We start from the raw sequence: 20,959 nt of genomic DNA on the forward strand, positions 1-20,959 counted from the left end.
TCAGGTAAGTTATTTATCTCCATTTGATTAAGGTTTGTTTCCTGGAGTTTTATTTTGTTCATTACATTTGGAACATATTCCTGTGTCTTCATTTTGTTTGTCTTTTGTTTCCATGATTTGGGCAAAATAGCTACTTCTCCTGGTCTTGAAGGAGAAGGTCTTGTGTAGATTGCTTGTAGGTGGAGGCTCTGGCAGGCTGGCTTGGGCTGTAGCTGGAGCAGGCATGGGCTGAGAGGAGTCCCAGTGACTCAAATAATGGTTCTTGCCAACACCTCCAAGCCTAGAGAGGGCTCCAGCAGTTCTCTACTTGTTTGGCAGATGTTTAGAGTCAGTAAATAGATTTCCTTCCTACATAGTATAGGTGTCCTTTAAACAACTGATTGTTTCACTGTATTCCTGGGTAGGCCAGTCTGTGTTTGGACTCCTTGGCAATGTCCCTTCCTACTACAGATTGCCACACTGGGGATGAGTTTCCCGTGGACACTGTCCCTCCATCCTTTCTACCTTTTTCTGTGTCATCCTTCCATGCACAACACCTGTGCAACCAGCTCTTGGGTCTTCTTCAAGAGGAATTGCTCCATATGTAGGTATAGATTTGTCGTTTCTGTGGGAGGAAGTAAGCACAGGGTCTGCCCCACATCACCTCTTGGACCACTCTTCAAAGTACAGTTTATTTCAAATTCATGCTGCTTGCTCCAAACCAGCTAGTTGGAGTTCCACAACTTGGAGACATAAAGGGACCCAGGATATTGGAGGCTTCTAGTGTATTACGGAGAACATATGGCCTCCCTCATCACAATAACAGGGGAAAATAGAAACAGGAGGCTTTCTCTACTTCCACTGGAGTGACACATATTAACAATGCCCTGGACTACCTCTAGGTGTGCTAGAAAATAAAGGGGACAGATGTAGCAGCAAAGTGGAAAAGCTGTGGGCTTTCTCTGGCTATTGGCGTACAATTAGCTACTGGTAGTATTCTGTACTGGTCACATAACTCCCCTAAATCTCAGGTTCTTCATCTGTAAAATGGTAGAATAAAACTGAATGACCTTTACAGTCCTCTCCAACTCTAAAATTCAGTGACAAGAATGTGTTAAAACATGGGCAACGTGTAAATGCACATAAACGCACCTGACTCTGTTCCAATAAAACTTTGTTTACAAAAACAGGCAATAGGCCAGATTTGGTTCATACACTATAGTTTGCCATCCCTTGATCTAGAGCTGTCTCTGTTGGATAAGTGGCATTTTTTCTTCTTTCACTGTTTAACAGATACTCAGAAAAGCGTTTAGTATGTTAAAATTAAAATTTTCAAATGCAATAGAAATGAGATAAGGAGAAATTCTCTAGGTTTAGAAGACCCGTACACTCTTCTGTGCTTCTTATCTTTTCTGCCTAGAACTTCTAATGATGTCACTTCCAGTTTAAGAATGCACAGGCTTGACTCATTTTATTGCCCCTCCACTTCACTGCACATTGCAGATATTGCATTCTTTATCAATTGAAGGTTTGTGGCAATCTTGACACAAACCCTACCAATTTTATAGTGTTAGTGAAAACACATGAAGTATAATTTTACAAGTCTAGAGAGGCTAAGATTATGGCAGAGATTACTTCATAGATATTTTAAATGTAAGTTGGAGCTCAGACAGTTTATATTTAGAGTAAAATCTATGATTCCAAGAAAAATAATTTATCAAAGCAGGGAGCCCAGATGTCTAAGTGGACGGGTAGAAATGTCTATCCCAAGAGTAGGGTCTTACAGATAGAGCAGAGGGTCTAAGTTTCCTTGTATCTCTGAAGATCAAGGCTGTATCCAAATGAGCAGATCAAATTATGAAGCAATCCACACTACAATGTAGCAATTAATGACCACTTCTACCACAGAAATCCATGTGCCATATATTGTCTGGGACATCTCTTTCCAACAACTCATAAATCTAATCCTAAATTCCTGTATCTTTTGGGTGAGCAAGCTTATTCTTTCACTGAGATAGTGAAGTCAAGAATCAGAAATGGGTTGTATGTCCTCTTCCAAACAAATGCTTTTCCTATTCTGTTCTCCAGAGGTGTATCAAAGTTTAAGTAATTTCTAAACCCCAATTTTTTTTTCTCAATTTGGACTTATATATCCTTAGGACAAATGTCCTTTTTGCACTATATGTTGTCTTTGTTATCGAATTATTTTACAGTAGTTTATACCATAGATTGCAATTTACCCAGCACACAGTGACATTTTAACACTTGGTCTCATTTTCTACCCTACTCTCCTGGAAATTTAAATAAAAATATAAAACAGTGGTGGAGTGAAGAAAGATTATTTCTCTTATCATGCAATCTTTCCTTCATCAAAAATGTGTCAGCAGGGTGGGGAATATGGCCTAATTTCTAATTTGAATGTGGTTTGGAACCTGAGTCCATTTAGTTAAAAAAAAATATATATTCTTTGAAATGGGTAAACCTCTTCTTTCAAGAAGAGATACATGATGTATAAGTCTGAGTCCAATCAGGATACAGACTACAGAAGAATTTAAAAAGAATATAAAGGATGATTATGAGAAGAGATTAATTATTAAGATTAAAAAAAAAAAACCCTCTAAAATCCACACTGTGCCTGAGGAAGTGTACCTGAGGGGGAACAAACTTAAAAAGGGAAGCCTTCTCTTGTCAAAATTGGGCTTAGGACCTCATTGGAGAAGGTGTGGTGCAGCCACTAGATGGCAGAGATATTTTCTGGGTTGCATGAGCTGGAGCTGGTCTACTATGGATAGTCAAGTAGGAAGTAACCCTCTAGGGTGCAAGCAAGCCAAGGCTGGTGCACAGTTACCTAGATTGGGCTGGGGCACTGTTGCACATGCAACGACTGTAGTTGCCAATGTCTGCTTTGGGAAAGCCATGTAAAGGTGGTCACTAAATCCAGATTTGGGCAGCCTGTGGTTGTTGAGGGACTGTGTGCTTTGGGCATGCAGCTGGGACAGATCACCACTAGCTGTCTCCACATACCTGCACCTCTGTGCTGCAGGAGTGAAGAATAAGTTAATTAATTCATTAAAAAAGGAAACACACAATAACGAGAAATAAAAACACTCTTCCTTCTACTATATGCTTCCAATACACTCTGTGGATAAAATTTACCATTGTGCTCACCGTGAAGGAGAAAGGCTTAAAGAGTTCTGTACGTTATTACGGACCAGATGCTGAAAGGTGAATATTGAGAGGCAATACATCAATAATTGGTATAGATAGATAGATAGATAGATAGATAGATAGATAGGTAAGCAACCATTGTTTTTCTCAGGGCAAATCATTGTATACTTGGCCTTTGAGCAATATGAAGGCTAGGGTGCTGACCCTCCAGAGTCAAAAATCCTCATATAACTGACAGCCAGCCATATATATGATTCTTCTATATCAGCAATTCCACATCCATGACTCAACCAACAGGGGGTATTGTAGTACTGTAGTATTTACGATGGGAAAATATCTACTTATAAGTGGTCCCCCACAATTCAAACCTGTGTTGTTCAAAGTATACTGTAGTTAATAAATACTCCATCAATGTGAGGATAATTTGAGATTGCTATCTTAGATAATTCTGAGTTTGTATCTTTTTTTGCTGTCTAGAAAGACATTTCTACAAAGTTGGAGTATCAGGGAATGTTGGCCATAAATTGGCCCAGATTATTTTTTAATGTAATCTTCCAAAAATTGTTCAGAATCCTTCAGCTAATTTTTCACTTTCCAGATAAATTTATTCATTCCTAATATGCTCATTGTAACCCAGTAAAAGAAGAATCCCATATGCCAACATTTATGTAGGAAGAATAAATCTGATTAGACAAAATATTGTAGGATTTTCTCTTACTTGTGATTGGAAGGGTTAATGAACAGAGTGAAAATTGAAACAATTTTTTGGTTGGTTAATATAATAATGACCTATGTATTTATTGTTTTTATATTATATTTTATGTACTTTTTCAAAATGAAAGAAGGAGAGGCAAGTAACATCAGAACAATGGTAGAATGAGAGTTTTTAGTGCTCATTCCTTTGCAAAAACATCAATTTGAACAGCTATCCATGCACAAAAATACTATCACAAGAGCTATGACTTCTAGGTAAAGGATGGCAGGGTGGAGCACAGAAATAAGAAAAGACACATTGAGGAGGGTAGAAAAGACAGTTTCATATTTCCCACTGTCCTCCCTCCCCCTGTATAGAGATACACACTTTCCCTGTGTGGAGAGAGTAAAGTGAGCAACCAGCTTTACTGCAGACTCTGGCACAGAGCTGCACCAGTGCCAGGCCAGCCTCTGTGGTCTCAGGCTCTGGGTTGGCTCCATGGATCCCAGCTCATGGCCCATCCCAGCACTGGGCTAAACTCCAGCCTTTGGGCTGGACCAATCCCGTGTCATTGTGGTCTCTAAAGACCCAGTAATAAGGTTTGCCCCAGGAGCGCCTGGCAGTTGGCTAGCCCCCAACAACACAGAATCCAGGCCTGCTCTTGTAAATTAAGTCGCAGGCCCACCACTTAGACTCAAGTGCCAGCCCCAGCCACAAGTCTGAAAACCAGGCTTCCCCCAGTGGACCCAGGCTCCAGTCTTGCCTTCATGGATCCAGGCACTATGCTGGATCCTGAGGACCCAAGAACTAGGCCCACCTGCTGACCCAGTCAGCAGACCTGCTCAGCCAGACTCTAGAATCAAATCTGCTCATGGCCAACACCAGATGGCCCATTCAGTATTCTGGACAGGCTGATAGTTGAAATACTTTCTCTGCCAAAGCTAGAGTGTAAAGATTGGAAGAGGTTCTTATGAGACAGGAGGGAAGAGGGCAAGGCACAGCCACTCAAGGAATGACAGTAACCAAAACAGTGGAAGGTTCACCTCCTAGTTGGCCTTGAGGATTAAGAGGTTTGACTTCTAGTGGACCTTGAGCTTCATTATATGCTCATGGTAACAGCATAGTCAAATAGCATGCCTGCAGGCGCCATGACAGCACTGGGGCTAACCACAAAAGGCCAAAGACTGGGTGGGGGCCCAATCCCTGGGAATGCCAGCCCCTGCCCCAGGGCAGTAGGATTGATCCCACCTGTAGGCATGTGAAGCTACTAAGACCATAAAAAGTGACAGCACCATGCCTAGTGGCCCTTTGCGCTCTCTCTCCCCTTTGGAGACGGCCAGCACTCTGTCTGTGGAGTGTGTGCCTACTTTTACTTTAACCTGAGCACCCAATTCCCACACCACTTTCCTTGCCTTATACTGTATGCAGTATGTATCTCTCTAAATAAATCTACCTTAACTCAATGGTGGCTCGCACTTGAATTCTTTCCTGTGTGAAGCCAAGGACCCACACTTGGCAGGGCACATCCCAGGGGCTCAACTGAGACCTGGGACTCAGCCCTCCTCATGCCCCACATCCGTTTTCCTGCATCACTTACTTCTTCAAATGTTCAGACCAGCAATGCAAGGCCAGAAGAATTATGAATAATCAAGAAAACATGATACTACCAAAGAAAACTAATATAACTCCAATGACTGGTTCCCCCAAAATTTAGAGCTGTAAACTCTTTTATAAAACATTTAGAACAATTTTCTTAAAGAAATTCAGTGAACTAAAAGAAAACAGACAATACAATGAGATTAGGAAAACAATTTATGAACAAAATAAAAGAAATAGAGATAGAAACCGTAAACAAACAAACAAACAAAATACCCAGAAATTCTAAAGTTGAAGAATACAATGATTGAACTGAAAAAAAAAAAATCAATAGAGAAATTCAACAGTAGACTCGAACGTACAGAATCAGTGAACTCATACATAGGTCATTTGAAATTAAACAAGGATCCAAAAAAAAAAAAAAAAAAAAGAAGAAGAAGAAAGAAAGAGAGAAAGAGAGGAAGGAAGAAAGAAAAGAAAAACAATGAAGAAAGCCTGTGTGAATTATGAGATAACATTAAGAGAAATAATCTATGCATTATTAGAATCCCAGAAGGAACAGAAAGCTTATTTAAATATATAATGGCTAAGAATTTCCCAAATATAAGAAGAGATTTAGAAATTTAAGTACATGAAGCTCATATATCTCCCAAAATATTCACTCTAAAAAGATCCTCTTCTGGGAGGTTATTAGCTCAATAGCAGAGTATGTAATTAGCATGCACAACAAGGTCCTGGATTCAATCTCCAGTATCTCCATTAAAAAAATAGATAAATACATTTAAAAATAATAATAGTAAGTAAAATAAATAAATAAATAAAAAGATCCTCTTCGTGATACATTAAAATTGTATAAAATCAAAGACAAAAATAAATTAAAAAGTAGCAAAAGAAAAAGAAAAATTAGGTTATAAGTACCATAAGGTTATAAGCAGATTTCTCAGCAAAAACTTTGCAGGCCAGGAAAGAGTGAGATGATATATTCAGAATACTAGGGGGACAAAAATTCCTGCCAACCACTAATATTTTGCCCCACAGAAATATTCTTCAGAAATGAAGGAGAGATTAAAACTTCTCTGAGGCAAACAAAAGCTTTGGGATTTTGTCAACACTAGACATGCCTTAGAAGGAATGTGAAAGAGAGTTCTTCAAGTTGATATAAAAAGACATTAATAATTTGAAAACTTATAAAAGTATAGAATTCATTGTAAAGGTAAGAATGTTGTCAAATTCAGAACTCTCTAATACTGTACTGATGGTGTGTAAATCACTTTCTGCTTGGTATAAAAGTTAAAAGACAAACGTTTTAAAAATAATTATAGCTATAATATGTTACTAGACACATTATATATGAAAGATATAAATTGTAACATAACATATGTAACATAATAAAAATTTGAGGAGATGAGAAGTCAAAATTATAGAATGTTTGGTGGAGAGCAATTATAGGAAGTTACTAGAAAAAGCACAATAAACAAGGGTGTGGTTGTTATACAGATCAAAGCCATTGTCTTCTCCATTGATAAAAGTTTCTAGAGATTTAGTCGTTCTTCCTTTCCTGGCACAGAGAAGGAGACACGCTTAAAAATGGAGATTTTTTTTCTTATAAATGCAAATATTCCTTACAAAAGGGTAACTTCTACTCGGTTATCAGAACTTCTCTCATGTCTGTTGCTTTTTAAAGTAATCAGCCTAAAATAATTCTCATACCAAGAGGCATATTTTAGATTGACAAATTATTTTCCCCTTCATATTTCTAGAAGATTCTGTATTTAACCTTTTTTTTTATTCAGCTGGATTTGATTTTCTAAACCTTAAAAAAGTACTTATTTTCACATTCATGAATAAAATGTTTCTATGACTTTACTGTCTATCTTTATTCATTATCACAAACAAGTTATGCTCAATTCATATTCTTTCATCTGGATTAATTTAAGCTGAATTGCAAAGTATATTTTCAAAAAGGATTTGAAGGGTTCATCATTTGACAATCTTTATAGAGCTTCTCTATTCCATTTTCCTTTTTTGGATCAGTTTTTGTAATTCATATTAGCTGTATATTTATATTGAATGGTTCTTTAAGATTTGTTGCCTTGGATTTTTGTTTAATTTACTCGTATGATTGATTTACATTTTTATCTCTCTTATCGAGTTTTCCTTTTTAGTTCCTATTTTATATAGCTACTATCCTCCATTTTAAAACACATTAATCCTAAAGAATTCACCTACTGATATTTTAAAAGAACTAGATTTTAGCCTTATCAATTGTTTCTGCACTAAAACTGTCTAAAATTTCAGCTTTTATTGTTTGACTATTCATATGTCTTCTGATTTTCTGTTCATTATTTTATTTCTTAATGAATTATTCATCCTTTACTTTTCAGGTTACATTTTTTAGTATTGAAGGCAATTAATATATTTGAAAATATATTTATCTGTGTTCCATTGGTTTTTATTTAGAATGTTCTTTTTGTTGTATTCTAAGTAGATGGAAATTTTATTTAGATTTTATCTTTGATGTATAGATATTTAGTAATTTATGTCATAGTTCCCTAGTAGTCAAAAAACTTTTTACCTCTTATTTATTTTTAGTTTTATTGAATAAATTTAATTTTAATGTTTATAAGCATGTAGTTTGCAAACATTCCTAAATTTTTTAATTATTGGGATTTTGTTGTTGTTAATATTGTGAGGGAGGAAAAATAATTTTTATCATATCCTTCTAGGTTCTCAGTTGAGACAACTCTATAATGAAAAGGATTAACAGGAGAAATACAAACAGAAGTTTAGTAGCATGTAAAAACCCTGTATACATGGGAAAGTCTCAGGAAAGCTGAGTAACTTCCAGAAATGGCCCAAGCCACTGCCTTAAATAATATTTTCAGCTAAAAATAAAAGAAGCTGTTTGGTGTGTGTGTGTATGGTGGAATGGAGGACAGTTATGGGAGGTGATCAAGAAAGGCACAGTAAACAAAGGCTGCTCTGTAGATTTAAGCCCTTACCTTCTCCATGGATAAGAATTTCTAGAGATTTAGGGCCAACCTTCTCTCCCTGGTGCACAGAAGGAGACATCCTTATAAATGGAGATTTTCCTCATAAATGTGAGTATTTCTTGCAAAAGGGTAACTTCTACTTAGTTTCCAAAGCTTCTCCTGTGTCTGTACAGTCTTTGAAATAACCAGCACAAAACAATCCTTATGCCAACTGAGACATATTTTGGGGCAGCAAATTCTGCTCACCTTTAATGTCTAGGTTTAATTTTCATAATAGTTACACAAACATAATATTAACAATAATAATAATAATATATATTTTTTAATTTTCAGGAGATATTTTTACTAGATGTGCATATGTATATGTGTTAGATATCTTGATTGTATAATTGTATTAGTTTGGAATTATTTATCATATATTTTTAGATTTTTTTCATTTTATCAGAGTTGTATTGAAATTTTCCAATAAAATTGTCAAGTTCATGTAATCTTCCTCATTAAAAATGGCAATAGCTATTGTACTTATCTCTTAGAATTGAACATATGCCTCCTCAAAGATGATTTTTTTATGCCACTCTGATATTGTGATGTATAAGAAATATATATATTTGGTCATTCTGATGACCAAAATCTATTTCTCATATATATTTGGTGTTTATCACATTTTCTGGCTCACAGCTTGCAAAACCCTTGGAATTTCCTGAGTGATAAGGGCAATGGGAGCATCTTTTTTTTTATAATATTTGGTCTGTAATTCCTGAAACTACCTCAGAGTCATAAAGGTGAAATGAGTGTCTTGTTATCCATAATGTAACCCTTTCCACCACAACTAGGTGTATATTAATGAAAATGACTTTTAGACCACCTAAGGATGGGTGCTGGTTGCCAACAGAACCAACCAGGAATAGAGTTCCCAACTTTCAGCCCACCCCCTGGTTTCCAGGGAACGGAGGGGTATAGAGATTGAATCAATCGCCAGTGATCAGTGATATAAGCAATCAAGCCTACCTAATGAAGTATCCATCAAAACTCTAAAGGAGGGGATTTAGAAAGCTTCTGGATTGGGATTGAAGGACCAGAAAGTTTCCATGTGACACTGTACTGGGCCCTAAGCTCCTCAAGGACAGAAGCTCATTTTTTCAGAACCCCACCCTGGAGATCTCTCTTAATCTTGCTGTTCATTTGTACCCTTTAATATCCTTTGGAATAAATTGGTACTATAGTAAGGAAACAGGTTTCTTGAATTCTATGAGCCATTCTAACAAATTAATCAAACCTAAGGAAGCGGAGCTGGGAGCCTCTGATTTATGGCCAGTCTATCAGCAGAAACAATCTGGGCTTGTGATTGTCATCTAAAGAGGAGGGCGTTTTGGGGGAGACTGAGCCCTTCACCTAAACATCATGTTTAATAGAAAAATAGTGTTAAATAGTAAAGTAGTCTCAAACTAATGACAAGCAATTAGAACAAAATAAACATGTGAAGACGAGTTTACTCTAAGTGACAATCAAATAATATAACGTGATGCTGAGTGGAGACTGGCTTAACAGTTAAAATAGTTTCACTGGTAATACGTTACATAGTAGATACAGTCTACCATTTGGACATGATTGACATCACACACACATATTCTGCAAATAAAAATCAGTTTCTCTACCTGATGTACTCTATAAATCCCCCTTATTCTGTTCTTTTTATATTGCAGGAGTTCTGCAGTAAAGTGCTTTAGGAAGTAGCAGTATTGTACTTTGCATTACACACATACATGGGAGAAGAATCTCCTTAAATTTCCCTCCAAATGTCTGGTAGGTGCTACCTACCAGTGAGAATTTTCAAAGAATCTTCAAGATAGACACTGAAAATAAGTTAGGAAATTTTGTTTGACTGTCAGACTAGTGTTCACAGTATATTCTTCCAGATGCACAAGCTGAGCGATAGCATTTGCTTCTTTCCCACGTAGAGGCAGGAGATGGCGTGTAGAGAAAGGTAGGGACCACCATTCTCTTCACTCTTCCAAATTAGGGCAGTTCAGTTTCTTAGCCACAGTTTAGATAATCAGATTGAACATATATTGAATTACATCAAGAGCAACAATTCTAGTTTTGTAAATGATTGAAGGGAACATTCCATCTTGAAGATGAAAAGCGTCTAATTTAGAAGATGAATTTGTCATAGAGGCTGAACATCAACAAACCAGAGATCTGATAGGCACAAAAAGAAATGGTTTCCTACATGTGAGCCCCACAGTAGAAAAGCCCTCTTCCCATACAGTTACAGTGGCAGCCAGGAGGAGAAAGTCTATGCCTACTCACAATTGTGACTTTGATCACTTGATAGTGACTGGAATCAAGACTGGATAGCAGTTTAGGAAATGAGGAAAAGAGCAATTGTTCTAAAGCATTATTCAGAGACAAATGTAATTTGAGCATCATTTGACATATGTGTGTTTGACTGTATACATAGACACATGTCTAAGTACATATGCATAGATATATATAATGTATGCATGTAAAATGTGTGTGTGTGTGTGTGTGTAAATCAGTCACAGCAGATTGCCCATCTTCCTAAGATTCTGAAGTTCTTAAATATTTATCTGTGCGTGACTTACTGCATTTATCTATCAAATTTTGGTATTATGTAACTCTTTACAGATGCTTCAGAGCAGGGGTTCTCAATATTATAGACTGCAGAAATCTTTGCTCTGGGGATGTTTAGCAGTATCCTGGCCTCTACCCACACACACCAGTTGTAACCAACCTCCTAGTTGTGAAAACTAAATATTTCCCCAGACATCGCCAAACATTCCATGGGGGGCAAAATGCCCCCAGTGAAGAGCCACTGCTTAGGAAAAAAAAAATCCAATAAAAGAAACTTGTAGAAACTCTGATTAAGCATACACAGATCTTTTGTAAACATGTAATATTATTTTAATCTTATATTTGGCTGTGTTGTTTAAATATATTGTTTCTTCCATGGCCAGAGTCAAACTTAAGAAATATGATGATTCATTTAATAAAATCTATACCAAAGGATAAGATCAAAACAATTATCATATTCTTCTTCTTCTTCTTTGAAGCTTTTACTTAAAGTCATGGGAAGCCTGCAATAATTATGTAGTTATTAATTATCTGCCAAGAAGCGTGTAAATTATGTAACAACAAAGTTCACACTCTGTATCAGATTTTTAAAGGCTAGAGACATCTGCACATTACACCAGAATTACTTTCATACCCAGAGAAAATGTTAACAAAGAACATGAACTTGAACATATTTTAAAATGAATGCCTGTCTAATTTTCAAAGTCTGTTGGAATCTTGCAGTCCTTCAACACTTTATGCATTAATTCCCTCTAACACATTGTACTGCTTTGTTACAAGTTTCAAGGACACGTTGAAGGAGAATTAAATTATCAAGTAACATTGCAGTTTGTTCTTATATTTACATTTGCCTTGAAAGAAGGTAATTTATTTTGGGGTGGGGGGAAGATAATACATCCCATTAGTGCACACTTGGGTGAAAATTTGCCCTTCATGCTATGACTGGAGATTTTCAAGCTCAGTTTGTCCTGGTTTTATCTGCTGGAGAGGAAAGTTGAAGCATACATGCTCCTTGTTTGTCTCTGCTGAGAACACACTTTCTGTTTTACATTTGTGTGGGAGCGTCATAACAACAACAAAAAAATCATCTGCTAAAAAGAATAACCTCCATAATAATCACTTCCAAAATCTGCTGAACTGATCCTCATATGTCTGCCCAGATGGCAAAGTGGTGAAACGGAACCATGAACACCTCGAGGCGGTTGTGAGTGTTAATCTCTGGAGGGTTTCGACATGGAGGCGTACCTGCCCTGAGTATGCATCCACCATGCAAGTCAAAAAAAGATTTTCAATAGACTGAAAAGTAGGAGAGCAAATTTTTGAGTGTCTACTCTCCTGTTCAACAAAACCATAGATTTTTACAGGACATAGAAATACAAATATGCAACCCGGCCTTGCCTTGAAGACGAAATTAACAACAACATTCCCTGCAACTTTGCTTTGAGCGCTTCTAACTTAACAAATTCTTATACATTCTGTTCGAATGCAATTAAATATAAAACCTGGGCTGGAAAAGAGGCATGCAGGAAGAGAAGGGAACTAGATGGGATAATCAAAGAGACAAACTCTATGTCCATTTGTTAACAGGTGAATAGTAATTAAAAGATACAAAACTCCAAGAAGTTTTTGATGTTTAAAAACAAGGTGACTTGTGTCTTTTCTAATCCAGTTAATGACTTTTAGAAGTTACTCTTCGGATAATTTGCTGGCCAAGGCAATCACAGAGCTCCAAGCACAATCAACTAAAATGTGGGAAACAAATCAAAAGGGTATAATCTGTCTTGTGAAAATGGTCACTGGAAATTTGTATTTTAAAATGGGATTTTTATTTCCAATAAAATAGAGTCTTACTTAAGAAACCTATCTGTATTTGTTATCACTATTATAACATGACACTAACTATTTAGAAGGAGAGCATCTTTACACACACACATCTTTCTTTTCTTTTTTTACACATATATATTATTTATATATATATATTTATTGAAGTATAGTCAATTACAAAATGTCAATTTCTGATGTATATTATAATGTTTCAGTTATACATGTATATACATATATTCTCTTTCATTACAGGCTACTACAAGATACTGAATATAGTTCCCTGGGCTATACAGAAGAAAATTGTTGTTTATCTATTTTATGTATAGTAGTTTGTATCTGCAAATCTCAAACTCCCAATTTATCTCTTCCCAACTCCTTTCCCACTGGGTAACCATAAGCTGGTTTTCTATGTTTGTTGTAAACTTGAAACAAACACCTCTGATGTCTTCTTTTCATTATCATCTCTCATATTGCTTCTCCATTATCTTATATTCCAGAAGATCAAAAACTGGTTTGGCAGGGAAGAACCTTACAGATGAGAAGAAATGAATGGGTAATCCTTAGTGGATTGTGGAAGAGAAAGCAGTGGGAACAATGTTAATCTATTTTTAACCCAATTTTACATTATACTGTGTTTGCTTCTGATGCTGTTTTCTTTGAGATAATGTAGAATTAGTCAAAAACAAAATACACAGAATATAAAATTAATGCTAAATTTTTAAAGGGTGTGCATTTGCTCAGTAAACATTTATTCCATGTGAATACACAATTTAAAGCAGAAAATACAAGTGGCTGAAAAGTGCTGTTTATCCTTATTAGTAGTAAAAAGAATCATTCAAGGGTAAATCTGTTAAGCAAAAGAATTACATGGAATTAGATGCTTTATTCAAAACCTGACTTCTCTACTTACTACATATATGAGGATAGCTACGTAGTTAAGCCCCAGTTTCTTTGTAAATTAGGGTTAATAACACCTTAGCATGTCATTGTTCAGTAACGCTTTCTGTAATGATGGAAATATTCTGTATCATCCCTGGAGTAGCCAGTAGGCTACAGTGGTTACTGAGCACTTTACGTTAGTGTTACTGAAGAACAGAATTCTTAACTTTGGCTAATTTAAATTTATATGTTCACATGGCTAGTGACTACCATACTGTTTATTATAACCTTAGAGGATTTAATGATATTATTAAGAAATTATAGCAGTTTATATTATTTTACTAAAATAATATCTCATTATTCTTTCATGAAATTAGTGAAGATTAAAAAAAAAGTACTCAGTGTTGACCATGGTGTCTTAAGACTATCTTTGTAATAAAATTATTATGCAAGAGTACATTGATATTATATTAGAAAGAAAACTGTTAATTAGTACCAAATGCCTTAAGATGTTAAAATTATTTGACTTTCCAATTTTGTTTCCAATTAAAACCTAAGAAAATAATCTTCAGGCTAAGAATTTGCACAATCTACTTTCATTTTAGAGGAAAGATTGATCAGTTGCTATAAGACCTCATTCATCCATGGTATGTGCAAAGTATGTGACATGAGCTATGATTAATTAATTGGACACTTAATTCACTTTGCACAGATTGGTGTGAGTTGCAGTGTAGTGAAAAAAGCAACAAAAACAACAGCACACAGGAAGCCTGGGGAAAAAAATTCCAGTTCTGTTATCAGATAATTGTGTGTCTTTGGGAAAATCAAATGACTGTTCTGGGTCTCCCTTTCGTATTTGCAAAACTGGGAGGTAAATAATCTATAAAAGTATACCAGTTCAATATTCTGTCTGTTGATGTTTTTCATCCAAAGACCCAGAAAGAAGTTTAAAAAAATCTTATTGCCTGCCAGAATTGCATTTAATGGGACTTGAATCTTTGGGGGAAGAATTAATATCTATCCTAAGGCAAAAATGTTTTAAGTAGATTTAATTTGTCAAATACTCTCTGAGAGTACACGGTTGTGTGCGATCAAATACAGGGAGAGAGCACGTGGGCTTGTCGGGCAGTAACATGCAAGGGAGCTTCCTTGGAGTGGAGCCTTTAAAATGAGAGCTCCCAGGCACACACAACAGTCAAAGGAGACATGAGCTGAGCCACAGAGCAGATGAAATATTACCTGTGGTGAGAACTTGACTACTTCTACAAAGCTTAGTAGCTAAGATAAATACTAAGAGCAAGTCTGTCTGAATTATGGTGATAAACTGGAAAGAAACTCCCCAAATTACCTGTGCAGGATGCTGGTGAGATGAACTTGCAAGTAGAAACATCAATGATCCAATCAATTTCAGTCAATTTCAATCAATCCAACCCTTAGATTTAGATTTAAACCCCTAGATGACAAAGAATGGGATGCTATCACCATGAACTACAAACGTAAGAAGAAAGGGGGAACATTTTGGAGAAAAGATCAAGTTTTAGTTGACAGTTTAAACAGAATCAGTGGTATTGTTAGAGCAGGAAGCAAGGTACATTTAGCTGTGAGCAGAGAAAAGGAGACACAGACCAAATGGCAGGAATTGGGCAAAAAAGAGGGCCATGGGCCAAATGCAGGTAATCATACATCATATAAAAAACAGGGGTCTCTGGACAGACAAAGAAAAGCAGGAATCTCTGGGCTCATAAGAAATCCCACATTTTTGTGACCTGGAGGCTGACAAAGAAAGATCAGAAAAGACAGGAATTTCTGGTGTCCAAATATAACCTTTTGCTCATTATGCCCTCCTTACAATAAAATTAGCCTCGCAGATCAGAAGCGCCATACATGCACCCACGCCACGACACTTCTGATCCAGACTAAATAAGGACAAAAATTCCTCCTCCCCTAGGAAAGGTGGAGCTGGGATGAAAATCAAGGACTACGGCTCCAAACCTTTCCCTCCTCAGTGACTATTCCGCCCATTCATTTTTATACCCTATGTAACTAACTCACCAAAGAAACTCAGCACAGCTGCTCACCTGAGTCTGGCCACTCTCCCCTTGAGAGTGTACTATCTGTCCCTAACAAATTCCCGCTTTCATAACCTCCTGTTTCATCTCTGAATTCTTTCTGTGATGAGACAAGAACCTAGTCACTGGCAACAGTATTGTGAGATAGCTAAGAAAAATGAAGACCTGAAGCTTTAGCAGTAAGTCAGACTGAGAGAATTTTTCTGATATTCATCATCCATATTCCTTGGGGTAAAAAGTCTAGTCATCACTGTGGCTAGCAACTTTCTTACTATCACAATCCAAGTTGTTAAGAAGTCTTGTTCTGCAAACACATTTAAACCAGCAGGATCCATCCAGGCACAGGACAACTGCATCCCATAAATCAAACCTGAGATGGTTTCATTCCACCTATGCAGTCACATGACACCATCTATTCCTACGTCATGTCTCGCTGGCTTCCATTTTAGTTCAGATCCTGAACCTTGGATTTGTGGCATGCTTGACCTCACCTCTATCTTTTGTGCTTTTCCAGAGATTTTTAGATTTGGTTCTTTCTGTTTAACTGTGTCATATCTGTTCTCTGAATATTTCTGACTTAATCTCACGATAGGATCCCTGTATACTGGCTACCTAAGGTGGGGTATTATATCTGAATTGTCCTTCAGGATCCAAAATCCTATCTGCAACATTAGCATTGAGTGTCACTACTGAAAATGATTCTTCCTTTATTGGGAAGTGTTTCAGTACATGAAATGTTGCAGCAAAGTGTGTTATAGCTCAGTGTTCCAGCTCAGTTGTGACAGCAACTTGGATCCAGGTGAGAGACCAAGCAGCACTCAGAGTTGGAGAACTCAGGTTTATTATGCCAGCAGGCCCAGAGGAGTTAATACTCCAAGCTCTGGCCCCCATCTGTAGGTTTACACAGGCTTTTATAGGTTGCCGGTTTACACTTTGCAACATCGTATGCAAATAAGGTATAACAAAAGTTGACTTATTAGGAACACGCTTTGTAGAAATGTACCAATCAGGAGTGATAGAAATGGATCAATCAGGAGTGAGATCCATGCAAATGAAGCACTACAAATGGACCAATCAGGAGTTAGCTCAGGGAACCAATAGAATTTTAGGGGTAAGTTCCACTTTCCTAGAAATAAGCCGTTTTGGAGGCAAAGAGATAATGCCACTAGGACAGGGAACCAGATAGTGTTGGCAAGAGAGTAGTGGCCCTGCTTGGGGTCCTGCTGGTCTTTTTTTTATGGGACTTCGCACCTCAGTAAGTTGCTCCAGGAGCTACAGCTGTGCTCTGGGACCTGTTTCACTGGCCATTGTTTTCAACTAAGGGAATATAATCTGCTCCAGTTTAAGGAAATCAAATTTTCTTTTTCAGAATTTACAACTCGAATAGAAATAGAGGGACTGAGACTCCTGGGATCTAAAAGAGATCTTAGAGATAAATTGACACCTTAGAATAATTCCTGTAAACTTGTGCCTGAGGTCTCAGTGCTGCCTGGGTCTTATCCTGACCAAGAACTGTATGTTCCACTTTGCTTTTTACCCTGAGTTGTCCAAAAAAAATTCAAATAAGTTTATTTTGCTTATGCTTTCCAGAGCAAATATCAACCAGAAGAACCTTAGCAAACACGATCATACAACCCTGTGTGGCAAAATACACATAGGTTGGAGTCAGAAGAAATCCCTCTGCCTCTCTATCTATCATCTATCATCTCTTACCTACCTATCTGTCTTTGAGTACCTCACTTAAGCCATCTGACCCTTAATTTTCTCATTTGAAAATGAGGGTGATTTTGTTTATTACTTCCTTCCCTCAGATTCTCCTTGAGTGCTTTTGCAAAAGGCAGATTACTAAGAACCATCAACAATCAGAAATGCTGACTGTCTAAGGGACTGACTTGAAAATATGGCCTGGAAAACCGCATTTACTTATTTATGTTCACTATTTTATATATGCATTCATGTATATGTGTATGTTATATGTATATGTATATATTTATAAATATAACCTCAGTGGAAGTAGCAGTGACCACAGGAGTGTGTCATGTTATCCCATTTAAATTAACCATAACAAGATTTTGTTAGAAAATAAGTTAATGGAAAAAATAAGGTTATAAAATTCAAGTGAAGCATAACTAGGCAAAAATCTTTTTCTTCTTAGCCAATGCCCTTTACTAAAAAATATATAAAAAATAAAAAAAAAATTGGTTTAGCATATTACCTTTTACTTAGGAATCTAAATGGAAGATAACAGGTCTGATTTATACACTTTTAATAGAAAAAAAAAATAAATTTGACTCCATATTAGATCTGTTCCTTTGACTTCAACCCTGTGCTGTTTCTTAAGTTTAGTCTTGCTGGTTCGGCACCTTTTGTCAAAGAAGGTTGCCTAGAGCCAGAAATGTACAGGATATCACATTCTCAAAGCTCTGACCTTTAAGGATATTAATACTTTTCCATTCATATAAAGATAACAAGTTGCAGAATAGAAAATAACATTTGTTGTTTTGGAGGTTTACAAGGACATCATGAGCTGCAAGAACAAAGGATTCTAAGAACAAATAATTTCTACACCAAGAAGTTTACAACAACCAAGCCTACTGCCTACCCTTTTTTAGTATAAAAGGAGCCTGAATTCTGACTTTGGGAAGATGGTTCTCCAGGACATTAGTCTGCTATCTTCTCAGTCTGCTGGCTTTCTGAATAAAATCATTATTCCTTGCCCCAACACTTCATCTCCCCATTTATTGGCCTGTCATGTGGTGAAGCAGAATGAGTTTGGACTCAGTAACATTTAACTTCAGATAATGAGGGCTGTCTTATTTATAAAGATATTTCAGATGTACAGAATGTGTCCACATGCTGACTTCCAAATATAAGAAGCTAAACATCTTACTTCTTTGTTATCTGTGTTTTATAGACTGTGGACAGAGTAAACACAGTTACCATCCATTGGACTTTTCTTGAGTCTCATCATTTGAACTATCTCTGAGAGATTTTAAAATACTTTGTCTTTGGAAAAGTACAAAATAATTTTTCATCATGTCAAATACTACTAGAGACAATTCCTATATCAAGTATTAAGAAAAACATAGGAATGGTTCCTCTGCATCTGGAAGAAAGAACCCCTGGTGTCTCATCAGTGTCCTCTCTGTATCTCCAGTATCAACCATCCTTTCAGTGACTGCCCCGGGGGTTTACCAGTTAACGGGATTATCAAATATTGATGAGCACCTTTCCTCAGTTTCTTACCTGCTTCTGTGGAACAACCAGATGGAAGCAGATTAGTCACTGCAGCTTTGGGCTGGATTTTAACTACCAACATGGAAGTGAAAGGTGCTCTCCTGAGTCATTCTGTCCCTCTGGGTTATCTCTGTTTTTAGTCTCTGTTACACAGGGCAAAATACCAGGTGTTGAACCAGAAATTTCATGGAGTTTTCGAAATGTCCTCACTGTTTTCATTTTAATTAAGTTGGAAAGAACCTGAAGTTTAAACACAGTGCGCTCAAGAGAGAAGTATATGATTAGGGTTTAAGATTAAAAACATAGCAATGAGTAATTCCATTCAACTACATGTCTACTTGTCGATGGAATAGCAGAGCAATCAGTAGTATGATGTTAGGACATTTTTGGTAAACTATTGTTTGCTTTCACATTTGGAGGTTTTATACGTGAGAAATGTGAAACAGACAAAGAACAGCAAACTCTATTTTCTCTTTATTTTGATTTGCAATAGTTTCCTTAGATTCCAAGTCATACTTTTGTGGCTGTATATAATATTGCTTATTCTCCCTCACTCTACTGCCCTCTTTCCTTGTCTGCCTGTCTCTTCTTCTTTGTAAAATAAACCTCATGGGAAATTCCTCACTTACTTCTCTGAAGCTTAGCTTCTCATTTCTATTCTCTTGCCCATTTCAAATGCTACTTCTCACGTTTTTGGTGCCTTGGTGCTGAGTGTTGGTAAGTGGCTAACTCGCTTTCTGAAGGGCTGTCACTGAGGCAGTTTCAAGGCTTGGGTAGGTGATTTTAGTTCAGGGTGTAAAATCAGCAGGTTTTTGCCATAAACAGCATGCTTCACCAATTCTTTGGAGCCAAGCTAAATAATTAGACGTAGGCATTACATGCGAAAACTCAGGCTGGTGCACACATTTTGAAAAGAGCTGGGGGCAGGGATTAGGACATGTTCCCTCTTCCCCAAGTAGCTTATCTATCTTGCATTTCTGCCAAATCAAGCCAAGAGGTATCATGAGGATACCTCTAGTATAAATGTTTCTCCCGAAAAGAATTACAGTGATTAGTTTCATTGGTAGGTATTTATTTTAAGTGGTGCATAAATCTGTGGTTACAGGAGTTTGGAAGGGTTTCTTATTTTAAAATTCAATTCTAGATTTTATGACAATTTCTGTTGCCTTGCCTTTCATTACGGAAGTTACAGCCATCCCAATAGCGGTGGCTTACTGGCTCATGAGTTCAACCAGAGAAAGAAAACCTTTGAAATTGAAAGCAAAATTAGATATTGATCCCATATGTTTAATTTCTATTTGTTGTAGTAGGTTGTAAATAGGAATCTTATCTGTCTTGTATACTGCCCTGTGTCCATTGCCTGCCTCATATTAGGTGCTTGACAAATGTTTTTGATTGATTGACTGCATGAGTGATATCTTAGAATTGTCTTCTCCAGACTTTTGCCTCCAGCCCTACTCCCCTGGGCTCTTATTGCCTACTTTATTTCTCAAAGCCAAGTTACATTTAACCAAGCTTTATAGAAGACATGGGGTTAACAGTAGGGAATGACAATCTAGAAAGGGGAAAATCATAATATGTAGCACTACTGCAATGTTACATAGCATAAGGTCCTTCACAGCAACCCTTTCTTTCTTTTTTTTTTTAATTGAATTATAGATGATTTACAACATTGTGTTAATTTCTGGTGTACAGCATAGTATATACATACGTATGTATACTTATTTTCTTTCAAAAATATGGAATGCTTCCTGAATTGGTGTGTGTCATCCTTGTGCAGGGGCCATGCTAATCTTCTCTGTATCCTTCAAGTTTTAGTATATGTGCTACCAAAGTGAGCACTACCGTAACCTTTACTAATTAAGGCTGGAGTCTTGTTTCCAAGGATGACTTACGCACCTCACTCTTACCTTCCTTCCAGGAGA

General features: G+C 36.8%; 1 non-coding gene across 1 annotated transcript; it reads right to left on the bottom strand.

Moving 5' to 3' along the window:
• Positions 1 to 20,767: 20,767 nt before the first annotated feature.
• On the bottom strand, positions 20,768 to 20,876 carry LOC116665558. The gene has a single exon (XR_004322216.1). It is a non-coding gene; the product is annotated as a U6 spliceosomal RNA (small nuclear RNA).
• Between the last annotated feature and the right edge of the window lie 83 nt (positions 20,877 to 20,959).

This window comes from Camelus ferus, chromosome 8, assembly GCF_009834535.1.
Source record: "Camelus ferus isolate YT-003-E chromosome 8, BCGSAC_Cfer_1.0, whole genome shotgun sequence".
NCBI lineage: Eukaryota > Metazoa > Chordata > Mammalia > Artiodactyla > Camelidae > Camelus > Camelus ferus.